The 16,462-nt window shown below is 38.6% G+C and overlaps 1 protein-coding gene across 10 annotated transcripts in view; it reads left to right on the forward strand.

Annotated features, from left to right (window-relative positions):
* The first annotated feature begins 2,173 nt into the window (after positions 1-2,173).
* The window catches only part of LOC143249240 (dnaJ homolog subfamily C member 5-like), a 31,444-nt gene continuing 17,155 nt past the window's right edge, over positions 2,174-16,462 (forward strand). The window contains exons 1-3 of one of the 10 annotated variants that reach the window (XM_076498736.1): positions 2,678-2,907; positions 4,772-4,882; positions 8,506-8,568. The gene's annotated coding sequence lies outside the window, so the exon portion shown is untranslated. Of the gene's footprint in view, positions 2,319-2,450; positions 2,580-2,667; positions 2,908-4,742; positions 4,887-8,505; positions 8,569-16,462 lie in introns of those variants that run through there. The other 9 variants (XM_076498741.1, XM_076498735.1, XM_076498738.1 and 6 more) reach the window with 9 other exon arrangements.

Consider the following 16,462-nt stretch of genomic DNA (forward strand, 5'->3'; position numbering starts at 1 on the left):
TCTTTTGCTATGTGCCTCAACCTGAACAACAGACAATAAGTAAAAAATGTTGGGCAAACGCTGATCATATAGGACATCAAGATATATGCAAATATTAAATTACATGAATCAAGATAAATTCCTTTTATAAGTTATTGTTGTTGCTGTTTTGAATTAAGCACACAAAGCTACACAATGGGCTATCTGTGCTCTGCCCACCACGAGTATCGAACCCCGGTTTTTTTAGCGTTGTAAGTCCGCAGACATACCGCTGAGACACTGGGGGCTTTTATAAATTAAGAACAGTATTTGTACACCATAATGTGACTAGGATTTCTCCTCAGCAAAGAATGAACTTGTTAAATACTCACCGAATATTATTTTAAAACGAATGTACTGTTTATGGATAAATGTTTTGAATTTCGGAAAGCTACTGAGGGCTATCTGTGCTAGCCGTCCCTAATTTAGCAGTGTAAGACTAGAGGGAAGGCAGCTAGTCATCACCACCCACCGCCAACTCTTTACCAACGAAAAGTGGGATTGACCGTCACATTATAAAACAACACGGCTGGGAGGGCGAGCATGTACTCGGGCGCGAACCCGCGACCCTCAGATTACGAAGCGCACGCCTTAACGCGCTAGGCCATGCCAGGCTATACTGTTTATGGATAAATGTTTTGTTTGGAAACACTAATATGAACTTGTAATCTAAAAAAAAAAAAACAAAATACATATCAACATACAGTACTGTGCAAAAGTACTATGTTTTCTTTTTTTTATTTCGTGCAAAACTATACAAGGGCTATCTGTGCTAGTCGTCCCTAATTTAGTAGTGTAAGACTAGAGGAAAAGCGGCTAGTTATCACCACTCACTGCCAATTCTTGGACTACTCTTTTACCAGCGAATAGTGGTATTGAGCGTCACATAATAGCGTCCCCATGGCTGAAAGAGCAATCATGTTTGGTGCGAAGGAGATTCGAACCCGCGACCCTCGGATTACGAATCGAACGCCTTAACCCGCTTGTCCATACTGGCCCCTGCAAAAGTAATAGGACAAGAGAATATTTTGTCATTCTTTCCATTTTGTGGGGTTAATTATTCTATGCGATTACAGAATTTAAATTTCGACACTGTAGTAATGCTTCACTAATCCCTGTTGACAATTTAAAGAGCCAAGTAGAGGGTGCTTATCATTATTTAGAATTCCCACATGCTTGTACAAAGGAAACGTCATAAGGGTTCTGCTCGCATGAAGATACTGATCAAATTTAAGGTCTGAGAAAACTGTCGTGGTATCCCATGCAGTGTCTTAACCGTAAAAAAAGAAATTAGCATATGGTACAGATATATGCTAGAAAAAATTATCTTAGTAACATTCCACAAATAAACCTAGATAAAAATCAGTTTTTAACACTATATAAATTTTGTCAGTGGATCAGAGAATTTGCAATCTCCGACAAATTGCTGCAGACTTGAAATGCTCTCCAAACACTGTCAAGTACATCCGAAATCGTGAGACCGAAACAGATAATTTGAAAATAGGAAAAGAGTGTGTTTTGTGTGTTTTTCTTATAGCAAAGCCACAAAGGACTATCTGCTGAGCCCACCGAGGGGAATCGAACCCCTGATTTTAGCGTTGTAAATCCGGAGACATACCGCCGTACTAGCTGGGGGCAATAGGAAAAGAAGGGCAGAACATTTAAACTCAGTGTTATTCATGTTATGCAGCCTTCAGGACAGAAGTAAGGTAGCTACTTGTCTCAAGCATAAGATAAACTTCCATGTACCAAATGACAAGAGTGTCCACATCCACAGCGTCAAGGTTTACAATGTAATGTTTTCTTTGTGATCATGGATTACTGTTGTTGCTGCTGTCGCTTTGAAGATATGACCAGCTCTCTTATCTCGGCCCATCATGACCAGGTGATTAAGGCACTCGACTTGTAATCCGAGAGTGATGGGTTCGAATCCCCGTCACACCAAACATGTTCGCCCTTTCAGCCGTGGGGCGTTATAATGTGATAGTCAATCCCACTATTCGTTGGTAAAAGAGTAGCCCAAGAGTTGGCAGTGGATGGTGATGACTAGCTGCCTTCCCTCTAGCCTTACACTGCAAAATTAAAGACGTCTTACGCAGATAGCCCTCGAGTAGCTTTGCGCGAAGTTCAAAACAAACAAACAATCAAAATATAGTTCTGTTCACGGTCGCGTCAGGGTTGTCACGTGACTTCCTGATTTGCATATTAAAAACTGTTGTAACGTGTTCAAACCACTGTACACAATAACATAGACATCTAACGCCTGTGATTAAAATTACAAACTACTTGCAACTAAAAAGGTAAGAACAATATTATTCCATAAATAGTTATGATTGCCATTCCTTTTTTATTTTTTAAAATATTTTTGGTATTCTGAACTTTTATGTTAAAAAGATACTGTACTATCTTGCTGTTTGCTATTACGTACAAAACTTCATGAAAGGCTATCCCTGCTCTGCCTACCATGTTTATCGAAACCAGATTTTTAATCTTTTAAGTCCATGAACATACCACTGTGCAACATGTTGTGCTCTGAAACATCGTCACCACTCATGCTCCTGGTACAATATAAAATTAACCTTTTATTTTTATTTTTGTAGTTAAAAGCTCGCCGGTTTTTAACACTTAGCGCCATCTCTTATAATTTCTATAGATTTTTACTATTTGCTGCAAAACGTTTTCAATGCGTCATGGTGTTAATTTGTCCGGTAAAGCGCTTCAGTTGGGCCTGATGTGATGCAACTTGTCTGTTAAAACAATACAATGTAGGATTAACGTCAGTAACGTGACAGTTTTCAATTTAAGTATTGTTGATGTGATATAATGTGTTAGCTCTGAGATACAGAATAGTTAATTTATAATAAATTAGATTTGTGCACTTACTATGAGGTATGTTTATTTATAGACAGATACCTTTTAATGTAAAAATTAACTTAGTTTGACTTTTTATTACAGATTTTGGTTTTAGTCGCAGTGATACAGATACCTGTAATACTACTAGTATTAACATCACTGACTAAAACAAAAACCTGTAATAAAAAGTCAAGTAATAACACTAGTATAGTAATAACTAATATTACTAATAAGACAATAGTTATTAGTGTTACTAATAGTATTAGTATCATAATTTATATAATGTATAATCTGTAGTGAAACTGAAAAGCGCTGTATTGAGGATGTTGTAACTTGAATTATTATAAAGTACATGAATTATTTTATAAGTTGGATAAATATTTGGCAAATGGCATTGTTTAGAAGTAAGTGTAAGTTTTAAGTTAATACATTTAGGGATTTGCTCAGATTTAAGATATAATTTGAAACACACGTTCTGTATAGATAGGAATCTATACAGCAGCATGACTAGTACTCTGAGTAGTACTATTAGAAGGTTTTCTTACCTGTGTATTTGTAAGTTCTAGTGAGGTATGCAATAAATGTTGTCTTATAAAGTTGGAACCTTTTAACTTGCACCCTGTTTAAAAGACACATTTTAATTGCACTTGTGAATGTAGCTGTTTGATAAGTAAGTTAGAACTTCAATGTACTTGTGTATATAAATAATTAAAACAGCCATATGATATATGTTTAAACACAATTTGAAAAACATTCTGAAACCGTCGGCAGTCTGAAAACACAGTGTTTTGATGTACAATAACATCATCCTTGAAAATGACAGGTTAACTGTATTAAATGACCTGTAACCGTGTGTTTCAAAGCAATTTCTGTCATTCAAACTATACATTTAATCATGTTTCATTTGTTTCCATTATATCAAAATTTCTCCATTCTGATCAGTGCCTTAACGTTTTCCTTATGCTTCTAGCATTATGATAGTAACAATTAAACCTATCCTTTGAAATATTCCTATACATATTTTCTATGCTAAATGTTTTGGTGAATTTTTTTTTGTTTGCATTTAGTTTATTCAGCCCTCAACACCTTCTAGTCCTAGGTTAAAACTAGTGATAAGTTTACAGTTAAATTAAGATTTTAGCTCTTAATGAAGTCGTAATTATAGGTGTTTTTAATTTCAGGCATATAGATTGTAAAGCCAGAGTCAAACCATAAAAGATAAAGATTTTTGGAAACTGTTTGAGATTGTTTTTTTCACCTACTAGAAATAATACTATCTTGTATTGATTGTTAACTTCTAATATAAAAATTGTTGAGAGGTGGAAATTGAGGAGCATCTGTGCAGGTAATCATTGCTTTGTTGAGGTCAGGAATAATATTTTGGTTACAAATTGTGAAAGTTAAGTATAATTATCTGTTGTGAACTGGGCAGATAAAGTATTTGGAGACATTGGCCAAATGTGAAAAATTTGTATGGATACATTTTTAAATATTCAAGATAAGCATTCCTTACAGAAAAAAAATGGGTGACTGCAAGGAGGAAAAACAACCATCAAAAAAGAACAGGCTGGTTCACAAAGGGTATAAGAGAGAAAATCAGAGAAAAGAATCACAAGTTTAAGAAATTTAAATTAGCTGCTAATACAGGATATTTAGAAGATTAAGAAATTTGGTCTGACAGGAAATTAGGATATAAAAAGAGGGTGTATGAAAAATGATTGTATTAAATTGTAAAAATTAACAGTAAGGATTTTGTAAATACATTAAAGGTAAATAAAATGTTAAAATCAGGTACCCTTTAGAGATGAAGGAAATCTTGTACCTAATGATTATGAGATGACTATTATTAAATTCAGTTTTTACTTGGAAAGGTTTAAGCAGTATATCTCATCTTGAACAGTTGATAGATGAAAACAAGGTCAGGCAGAAAAAATTGTGAAGTTTAACAAATGATGAAGCTCCTGGACCACATAATATTTCCTCAAGGGTTTTGAAGGAAGTTAAAGATTGAGTATGTGAGCAGTTTGCTACAATTGTTTATATGTTCTTGAATAGTAGGCAGGTGTTAAAGGATTGGAAGTTAGCTAATGTCACTTCTCTTTTCAAGGGAGGTAATAAAAATTGACCTATTAACCTTACATCAATTGTAGGAAATATTTTGGAAACTCTGATAAAAGATGTTTTGCAAATTTATTTAACAAATTTAGAATTTTATTGGATAGTCAACTTGGTTTCACTAAGGGAAAATCTTGCCTTATAAATCTTTTGACATTCTTTGAAAAGATTGCTTCTTATGTAGATGATGGTAATGGTGTAGATTTGGTGTATCTGAATTTTCAAGAAGCATTTTAAAAGGTGCCTCATATATAGGTATTGAGGGATAAGTTAACTAACTGCTTAGAACAGGGGTGTGCAACATTTTTCGTCGGTGGGCCATATAACCAACTTCATCAATCAAGCGGGGCCACTTAAAAAACAAGCTTATTCGTGTACATGCACAATAAATTAAAAAAAAATCTCAAAATGCAAGCAATAATATTTTATATTTTTGCATGAGTGATCATTTTAGTGCGACACTTGAAATTTAGAGTCCTTGCAGAGCTTGTCAATATCAGCTTTGACAGAAGTGGTTGCCACTCTTAACTGACTGGTCAAATGTTCATCAGTCAGCTGACTTCTACATTTGGTTTTGATGAGCTTCATTTTGGAGAAAAATTGCTCACAGCAGTAGGTGCTACCAAAAAGGGAGGCAATTCTTTGTGCATGACGGGACAAATTGGGAAACTTTTCACGTACACAGAGTTTGTAAAAGTCTAGCAAACTGTTTTCAGAGAATTTCCTTTTAGTGTCCATGTCAGCCTGCAGTTCAATGAGTTCCATTTGGCAATCATCAGGACTGTCTTCCACTGCCAAATCAAAAGGTTGAGCAAACAATTTCAATCTAATTTCAGTTTGTCTGAAATCTGGAAATCTGTTTGCAAACTCATCACGCAGCTTTTGTACACTGGTTCCATATTTGGTGCAATCCAGATTAGGAAATTCCAGTTTCCTGGTTGCAAGACATGTAAAATGGGTCAATATGGCTCTTCTCAACTGAACCTGGAAAAGTTCCAGTTTCTTCTCAAAAGCACAAATATGCTCAAACAACTTATTCACAAGTTGACTTTTCCCTTGTAGTTTTAAGTTTAAATCAGACAGATGCTGTGTAATGTCTGTGAGGAATGCTAAGTCATTCAGCCAGTTCTCATTGCTCAAGAAGTCCACATTCTGACGTTTGCTCTCCATGAAGAAATTAATCTCCTCTCGCAGATTCCAGAATCTCTTCAAAGTAGCAGCTCTACTAAGCCAACGTACAGCAGAGAAGTACAAAACATCTGAATACTCACTGTCCAGCTCATCTAAAAAAGTTTTAAATTGTCGATGATTTAATCCTCGTGTTCGAATATAATTTACGCATTGGACGACATTTTTCATGACTTCTGCAAAATCCAGAACTTTGGTGCACAAGCTCTCTTGGTGAATAATGCAATGGCTTACAACTACGTCTTGTGCTCCAATTGCAGTTAGAAATTTCTTGGTGAATCCATTTGTCCTACCTGTCATGGAAGGAGCACCATCTGTTGTAACACCACATAATTTATAAGGATTCAGTTCAAACTTTTCTACAACCTTAAGCACTTGTTCACAAATATCCTGTCCTGTGGTTGTGGAGGAAAGGCTTGCCATATCTAAAAACTCTTGAAAACATCAAAGCCTGCAGTAACAGCTCTGATGAAAATGACAAGTTGGGATGTGTCATTGATATCAGTGCTTTCATCCAAAGTCAGACTGAAAGCTTCACACGAATTCAATCTCTCTTTCAAAGTTTCTTTGATGTCCTCTGAAAGATCTTTTGTCCTGCGTGAGACAGTAAAGCGGAAAGGCTAGTTTGCTCCACCAAATATTTTTCTCTGGACATGCATATTCTGTGAATATTGTTAAACAATTTTTAATAAATTCTCCATCACTGAAAGGCTTTCCCTTTTCTGCCATACATTCACAAAGCTTAAAACTCAGTTTTGTCACCAGTTCTGAATTTTTCTTGAAAGTGGTAAAACACCTTGTTGCTTTTCAATGGATGTTTTAAATGTTCAGTTTTGTCCTTTCGTGCCTGACTAACAATTTCATCAAACTGGGAGGAGTGCTTAGTTGCGTAATGTCGCTTAATATTGTACTCTTTCATGACTGCAATTGTAGTTTGACAGACGAGGCAGACAACACCTTGATTATGTGGGACAACAAGATATTTTGTGCACCATTCACTGTTGAATAACCTTTCCTCATCATCAATTTTCGTTTCTTAACTGCTGACATTTTACTAGCCCTGAAATCAAAACAAAAATTATTCTCACGAAAATAGCAAAGTGGAAAAAAACATAGAATTTATTTACACATGGAACCTCTTATGGACAGAAACACATGTTTCTAAATTGGCATCCCGATCATAGCCTTCCGGTACTTAAATTAACTGAGAATAGCAAAATACAGTGTGACCTCGCCTATTCGCGGTTCGCCATTCGCGGCCCCGCATATTCGCGGGTTATGCGCGAACTGCGTTTTGTAGGTCACAGAGACTGAAAGGGCTTTTCGAGGAGATTTCTGTTGTATTTACTCAATCAAGCCGTTTTATCAATTGTCGTCTTCACCAAACAAGATTGGACTGCTATTGGCTGACTGCCTCAGCTTCCCCAACAACGCAAACGGCAAAGCACAGCCCGGTAACGCACGGTACAATTTAGTGAAATACATAGCAGTATGCAATATTGCTACATTATTACTGCATCAATGAGTATAAGTATCATTAGTGTTTGGGAAGCAGTTCATATAGTATATAATCGCATACATATACGTTTTAAAACTGCGTCCAATATTCGCGGTTTTTCGCTATTCGCGGGAGGGTAAAGAACGTAACCCCCGCGAATAACGAGGTCACACTGTACATAGAATCAGATGCATCTGAAAGCAAAAATTTTAATAAATTCAGTAAAGTCACAACAATATGCTAAATAATAATCAATTTACCTTCAATCTCTTGTAGTAACTGTAAAAGGTAATAAAATTTTCACCAATAATGAATGACGGACAGCAGAGGTTAGGGAAAATTGTCGCCAGCGGGCGAAGGCGAGGTTCAGGACATGACGTTGAGTCGTAGACAATAGTGCTAGTGCACGTCACCTATTCATGCCCTAGGGAGGCCGACCAATCGAATTCGGCCTGCTCCTCTCTAGCAAAGATAATTTTAGAAGTTTGTCGAGTCGAAGCCTGGGAATCCCGTAGGATCGATGCTTTTAAAAATATTCCATTTGCGTTGGATTACAGATCAGGCCACATGGTTAGATTACAACAACTAGGGCCACACTAAATAGCTTGGCGGGCCGGGTTGTGGCCCGCGGGCCGCCAGTTGCACACCCCTGGCTTAGAAGAGTGCCTGGACAAAAGAAAGCTAAGGGTTATAAATGGAGTTCAGTTAAAGTAGATAATGTCACAAGTGGGTACCACAGAGCTCAGTCTTAGGACCTATGTTCTTTTTTCATTTACACTAATGACGTAGATAAAGGAATTAGTAATAAATTAGTTACATTTTCTGATATTTAGGTCTTGGGTGTTACTAACTGTGAAGAGGATGCTGCTGCTTTATGAAAGGATTTATATCATACAGTGAGTTGGGCAAATATATGGAAGAAGGTTTTAATTATAATAAATGCAATGTAATGTGAGTTATCAAAATTTGAATTATAAGTATCATTTGTATGAGAAATAATTTTAACAGCATCATAAAAGAAAGAGATCTTGGTGTAATGGTTGATCAGTCTCTTAAGCAAAATGATGTAGTCATTATTGTAGGAGTATCAACAAAATCAACTGTTACTTCCTCAATAAACCATTATTGTGCAATAGGAGATGGAATTTTTCATGTCGCCTGGACCTTCTTAACCTGATGTGCATCAGCCCATGTGTCCCATTCATGATAAAGATGATTTTCTCGGTCTTTTTTCCACCACCTGTCTTTCCCAGATCTACCAATTCTGTCATGGATCGTCCTGGGCCTTTTTCTTTTTTGCCATTTATGGATATAGTTTCTCTCTCTGTCAGAATTTAAAAATAAAATTTGTATTGCCAATTGTCAAAATAAAAGGCTTCAGTTATATTTCTTAATAGTATGAATATATACACTGTTGTTGCTACTTAGAATTTTTCTACAGTAGATGTCTGTGACTTGTCAACAATAAATTCAACAATAGATAAACAGCAACACTTCACTTGTTTTCAAAATAATATATATATTTGGAACAAGTTAAACATATATACAAATTCTTCCCCCTCGGTGTGAATTCCTGTACCTGGTGAGGGGACCTCCCAGGGAAGGTTCTGTTTTTTCTGGTTATCTCCTCTGGGATCTAAATATCCACCCACGTGTTTGCCGTGGGTGGTGATCAGTGAAGGGGAGGAGAGGATCCTGGTGGTTGAGGGGGGTCCAACTTTAACACACCACTTTGGCCTTGAATTCCTGTAGACAGGCAGCCTTTGGGTGGCCTCCCTTGGGTCAATCAGCTGGTCCAGTTGGGCTAGAGTCAACTAAGTACCAGTGTTGGAAATTCTCAACAGGTGTTGTGGACATTGTGTCTGATGCTGGTGTTTGGGTAAAGTGCTCATGAAACCCTGGCGTTGCTGCAATGTCCTTGCATGACATTGTAGTGCGTCCCTTGTAGGGCTCCATGGTGGGTGGGGTCAGTGGGTACCAAAATTTTCCTTTTTTCCTATGGATCCTCCTACAAAAAATTTAAATAAAATAGTGAAAAAATAGTCAAAAGGTAAACGACAACGTCTTGAAGACTTTGAGCAACAATCTTAAACATCTGTAACACATGTACCTCATTTTCTTATATTACATTCTCTTTCAGAAAAACCTTTAGGGCAAATGTCCCCTTTTGTATTCAGAAGGGACTAGAGGGACTTGCTGGCTCTCCAAAGTCAGTAAAGAAGCTTCGATCTGGAGAAATATTGGTTGAAACATCCACATCCTAACACAGTGAACTCCTCTTGAATTCAAAGGCAATTGGGGATGTACCTATTGAGGTTACCCCTCATGCTACCTTGAATTCCTCACGAGGAGTTATTGTTGAGAGGGATTTGAAGAACGTCCCCGAGTCAGAGATTCTCACTGGTTTCTTCACTCGCAAAGATGGAGTTACACTGTTGACAAATATCCTTGTTTTGACATTTACATCACCACGTGCACCTGCCACCATCAAGGCAGGTTATCTAAATTGCAGGGTATAGCTATACATTCCAAACCCTCTCAGATATTTCCAACATCAGAGGTTTGACCACTCAAAGACCTCATGTCGTGGTTTCCTGACGTGCTCATTTGTGGTGGCAAGGAACATGATGCCTATGAGTGTGAAACAGATCCACATTGTCAGTGATGACGAGAAACCCACTTGTTGAGAAATTTATATGCAAAAAACGCTCTTCTATGTAAAGTGTTTTCTCAGCCCAAACGAGCCGTTTTTTGCATATAAAGATCCACATTGTGTCAACTGCAATGGTTCTCACCCTTCCTACTTTTGTTCTTGCCCTGAATGGTTAGAGGAAAAAGAGGTGCAGCGTTCGAAAACGACTCATAACATTACTTATCCTGAGGCTCAGAAATTGCTGTCCACCACTTCATCTTGGACATGTGCTGCTGCATTTTGTTCCACAACTACAGTGGAGTGCAGACAGATCTCTCTGTGCTTCCAAGAGAATCATTTTCAAAACAAATGAAAAGCCTTTTGACCTCCATGGTTAAAAAGGTTGATGAATCAACTTCTACACTCATCTCTGTTCCTCCCATACATTCCAGTAAACCCCAAGATCCACATCTTCAAATACAGGCATTTCTTCAGATACAATTTTTTCTCAAACCCAAGGTGCAAAACAATCATTTGTTTGCATTCTCAGTCACTGGAATCTCCTTCCAACAACAAAGACCTGCCCAATTGACCCAGGGCAGGATCCATAGATGTCGATAGACCTGCTCCGAATAAGGAGAGTAAGAAAAAAAGACGTAGTCGTAAACAGAAGGGTTCTCCAGCCACTTCACCTACCCATCATTAAAAATGGCCACCTTGATACAATGGAACAATCGAGGTTTATGTTCTAATCTGGATGACATCAAAACACTCATTGCTTCCTGGCATCCTGTATGTCTTTCCTTTCAAGAAACATTTCTGAAACCTGCTGATACAGTCACCTTTCGGCAGTTTTCTCTGTACAGAAATGACAGGCTGTGTAATGGTGGGGTGGCACTGTTGGTTGATCAGCATGTGCCTACTCTGTCTTTGTCACTCAACACACTCTTGGAGGCCATATCCATCCATGTTTCTCTGGGTCATACCATCACTGTTTTTTCTTTCTACCTGTCACCTGGAGAGACATATGATCAATCAGACCTTGATGCTCTCATTGAACAGTTGCTGTCTCCCTTTCTAATCCTGGTGGACTTTTATGGACATCACCCCCTGTGGGGAAGTGCTGTTGTTGATATGTATGCTCTCTGATCACAACCTTTCTCTTTTTCAATACTGGTTCTTGCACTTATTTTCATGCACCTAGTCAGTCCTTTACTGCTATTGATTTCTTGATTTGCTTCCCTTCATTATCCTCCCATTTTTCATGGAGAGTTGACAATAATCCACCAGGCAGTGATCATTTTCCTATACTTTTGAGAGAGATTGGCTGTGGTCCATGCCACCCTACCCACATGACCTGGTGGAAGCTGGATCAGGCAGACTGGTCCACTTTCACTGCTCTTGCAGAACTTGGTCCTGCCATCAGTAGATGACTGTGTGGCAGTGGTAACTGACTATATTATACAAGCAGCTTCTCAATGTATTCCTAAAACCTTGACACGTTTTCCACGATATCCTAGTTCGTGGTGGATTCCTGCCTGCCACATGGCACGAAGGCTCAAAAATGGGCCTGGGATACTTTCCGTAGATATCCCACACTTTCAAACCGCATTGCTTTCCAACAGGCCCGTGCACATGCTAGGTGGGTAAGACATCAAAGCCAGAAGGAATCTTAGATTAAGTTAACAACTAGCATATCTTCTGCAACCAGTTCCAAGATCATATGGGACAGGGTTCAAAAGGTCAGTGGGCACTACAATTCTGTCCCCCTCTCGATCTTACTCTCTGATGGTCTAGAGGTGGCTGATGTCCGGAGCATCGCTGATACTCTAGGTGAAAGCTTTTGCCGGGTATCTAGCACTTCTGCTTGTTCCTCCACCTTCTTGGCCATCAAGACTCGAGTGGAGTGTTCACCTCTTTCCTTTTGAACTGACTGTCTCTTTGACATCAAAGCCAGAAGGAATCTTAGATTAAGTTCACAACTAGCATATCTTCTGCAACCAGTTCCAAGATCATATGGGACAGGGTTCAAAAGGTCAGTGGGCACTACAATTCTGTCCCCCTCTCGATCTTACTCTGTGATGGTCTAGAGGTGGCTGATGTCCGGAGCATCGCTGATACTCTAGGTGAAAGCTTTTGGCGGGTATCTAGCACTTCTGCTTGTTCCTCCACCTTCTTGGCCATCAAGACTCGGGTGGGGTGTTCACCTCTTTCCTTTTGAACTGACTGTCTCTTTGACTATAATCGTCCCTTTACTTTGATGGAACTGAAAATGGTCCTTCATCGGTCTGTTGGACCAGATGATGTACACTATGACATGCTGCACCATCTATCTCCTGCTTCTCTTGATATTCTTCTAATTGTTTTCAACTGGATCTGGCAGGAGAATGTTTTCCTAATGCCTGGTGCCAGGCTATTATCTTACCTTTCTCTAAGCCTGGGAAAGATCCCAAGATTCCTTCAAACTACCGTTCAATTGCTTTGATGAGCTATCTTTGTAAGACCTTAGAGAGAATGGTTAATGCTCGTCTTATTTGGTTCCCCGAATCAAACAATCTCCTCTCGCCCACCCAGTGTTGGTTCTGATGACAGCACTCCACTGTGGACCACCTAATTCAACTTGAAACATCAATCAGAGAAGCCTTTCTCAAACAACAACATCTTGTATCAATATTTTTTGACATTGAGAAGGCTTATGACACAACATGGAGGTATGGCCATTTGTGAGTGGGTTACATGGCCATTTACCCATGTTTATTAAAAATTTTTAATGGACAGAAGATTCCAAGTTTGTGTGGGTTCCACACTTTCCTGTTCTTTTCTACAGGAACTTGGGATCCCTCAGGGCTGTGTTTTGAGTGTCACACTTTACAGTATAAAGATTAATGCCATCATTGAACAACTCCTTCTCACTGTTGCAAATGGGCTCTATGTCGATGTCTTTCACATCTTGTGTCAGTCATCGAATATGAGATATATTGAGCAGCAACTACAAACTTACTTTGACCGTGTACTGAAGTGGACCACTTTTGGCCTTCGCGTCCATGTGCAATTGGATAAATTGAGTCTGTCCTTGGATAACATTGCAGAATCCATTGGTCAGCCCATCCCATCATGGCTTATTACAGTCCCCAAATGTGACCTTTCTTTAAGTCATCTGAGAAAAGCAGATACTCCCTATTGGAATTACCGTCTTTTATTTACTGAACAATATTTCCATTCCAATTTATACAGATGGTTCCAAATCAGGTGGTTGTGTGCAGAATCCCTTCTACAGCTTCTGTGTTCACTGCTGAACTGTATGCCATATCTCTTGCTCTGGATCATATTGAAACTAAGCAGCATTCCAGCTGCACTATTTATACTGACTTGCTTAGTTCTTTACTGGCCCTGGAATCACTTTATGTTGGCTCACACCCTGTTCTCGCTGATATTCAAAACCGACTGGCCCATTTCTCATTAACATCTACTTCTGTCCAGTTTTTCTGGATACCAGGCCACGTTGGTATTCTTGGGAACGAGCTTGCAGACACGGCAGCTAAATCTATCTGCTCTGGCACTAACAATACCCCTGTGCCTATTCCATACATGGACTGTGGTTCTGTATTCAAGTGCCAGCTGGCAGTCAACTTGGAGTGAGCAATGCAACAACAAGTTTTCCAAATAAAACCCTATATTGGACTTTGGCCATCTAGCACAGTAGGTTTTATTATGCATTTTTCTGCTTGCCAGTCAGTTCTTCCCTGTTGTTGACATTTTTGTATGTGTCATCTTCAACAGATTGGCACAGCAAATCTTGGTTTTTCCCTTTCTCTTTCACCATGTAGTCCTTTCTATTTCATGCTTCATGTACTTAAAGGTCCTTTCTATTGCAGAGTAAGTTTGTTGTGGTTTGTGGGCAGCAGAACTAAGACAATTTTCCAACCTTGAAACATTGATTCTTGGCCTACTTGTCTTAGAAATGTTTCTGACTACCTTGAGCTGCATACAAACTGTCAAGTAAGTTGACAGGTCTCCATTTAGTCAGTTTGTGATGTTTAACACATACTGAGATGCATTTCTTACTTCTGAACTTTCTTTTTCCCATCCATAGCTCTTACAGTATTTACATCAAACCTTATACTGTTCTTCCATGTATTAATTTGAAGGATGAAAATCCTGTACTTGCTTGTGGAACTTTTCAGTAAGCAAATAATACTGCATAAAAGTACCTGCCTCAGTCATGTGGTCTCTCTTGGCACATCTTCTTTAGTATGCTCTTTAAAACTCCATTTTCTCTCACAAAGTCCATTACATTTATTATTCAATGGGGGTGGAAAAAGGTTGCCAAGTACTGATCAGCCTGCATACTTTTTGCATCTGTTCTAAAGTAAACTGGATCCCTTTGTCAATTAGGATTTCTCTTGGAAAACTTACTCTGCAAAATATTTCCAGGGGAGCTTCTACTACTCTCTCTGTTTATCTTTGACAGTGGTTTTGCTGTGGGATGTGTCACAGAGTCGACTACTGTCAGCATGTACCAGTTGCCCTTGTCAGTTATAGGTGCTAGTGCCCCAATTAAGCCTACAGCTACTCTGTTGAATGGCTTTTTTATGAGATGTTTCCCCCAATGGCACCTTGACTACCTTTCCTCTAGGTATTGTTCTTTGGAAAGTGTCACATGATCCACAGAATCTACTATCATCTTTGACAACTCCTGGTCAATGGAAATTACTGGGGACTCTATCTGCCATTTTCTTTGTTTCCAGATGTGCTTTCATAATTAATTCCCAAGCCAATATCATCACTTGAGTCCAGTATTCTATTGGTGCTATACTTAGTTTAGCTTCCCCAGTATAACTACCTTGATAGATTTGGTATAAAACACCCTACCAGTCCTTTATTCTATATGTATCTTTCCCCTTTTTTTGTGCTGAACTTTCTCCCATGCATTATCCCATAATTTCTATAGTGAAGGGTATTTCCTCTGTTCTTCTTTCACTTCCTGCAAACATAACTTTGGGATGTCACCTTTTAACATTTGCAGGGGCTTGATGTCTTGTTTGCTATTCTTTTCTTGAGCTCTGATGGTGACAGCAGATGATTCATCAAATCTTCCTGTCTGGTTCCTCCAAATGTTTACTAGCTGGTATGTTTCTTATCACCAAGTTGTGTTTTGGTTCCTTGATACACATGGCCTCAAGGTTTCTTTCATGAGCAAACTGGGATTCCAAATTTGCCCCTGAAGAAGAAAGGTATACCTTTCAAACACATTCGGGTCATAAGGTTTTTATTCATTTCTATCAAGACTTGTTGAACCTAGCTGTTTTTCTAACATTGTGAAGGTTTCTTTCATAATGTGGAGTATCCACCTTTATTTTTGTTATGGGAAATTTTCTCACTGTTCCATCAAACAGCACACACATACCTTGCCTGTTACCTGGCCATCAGATAGTAAACTGGTTCTCACTGCTGTACTACTGCACCCAGTGTCTCGTAGAACCTTCACATATTGACATAATTTGTTGGCACCTATGGATACTTGTCTCGTGCTTCCATCACTGTTGGCACTATTGATGCATTTGACGACTTGAGTTGACCATTAGTCGTGCACTGATCAATCATGCTTTCTTGTATTGAATTTGATGAGTAGTCTTACTTTTCTTTATTTTGGCAGCAGCATCCATAGTGCCAGTCACTCTTTTCTTGTTTCTTACCACCAATGTCTTTGTAACTAACTCCAACTGCTTTATGTTGAGGTTTCTGCTGTTTTTTTGCTGGTAATGGACTTTCATTCCTGTGCAATGTGTCTCATTTCATAACAAACATAGCTCTCTTCTCCCTTCTGTCTATTAACCTCCTATCACCTTTGATAAAATCCTGCTTCTGGTCAACCATTACTGGTTTCAAATTTAACTATACATTCTAGGTCTTGCCAGTTACACCACCTTCATGGGCTTCCATATACTCTTCTGCCAGCTTGATCATTTCATCTATGTATTTTAGTACTCTCTCCTTCAGGAACAGTGACATGTCAGTTGAACCCATAGTCATGAACTGTTCACGTACTAATAGATCTACTAGTCCCTCAAAACTATTTTCACACAGTTATGTCAGTTCATCTGGGAAGATATTGCCACAAACTGAAATTCAGATTCTCTAGAGACTTCTCTGAACTT

This window comes from Tachypleus tridentatus, chromosome 4 (genome assembly GCF_004210375.1).
Source record: "Tachypleus tridentatus isolate NWPU-2018 chromosome 4, ASM421037v1, whole genome shotgun sequence".
NCBI classification, from domain to species: domain Eukaryota; kingdom Metazoa; phylum Arthropoda; class Merostomata; order Xiphosura; family Limulidae; genus Tachypleus; species Tachypleus tridentatus.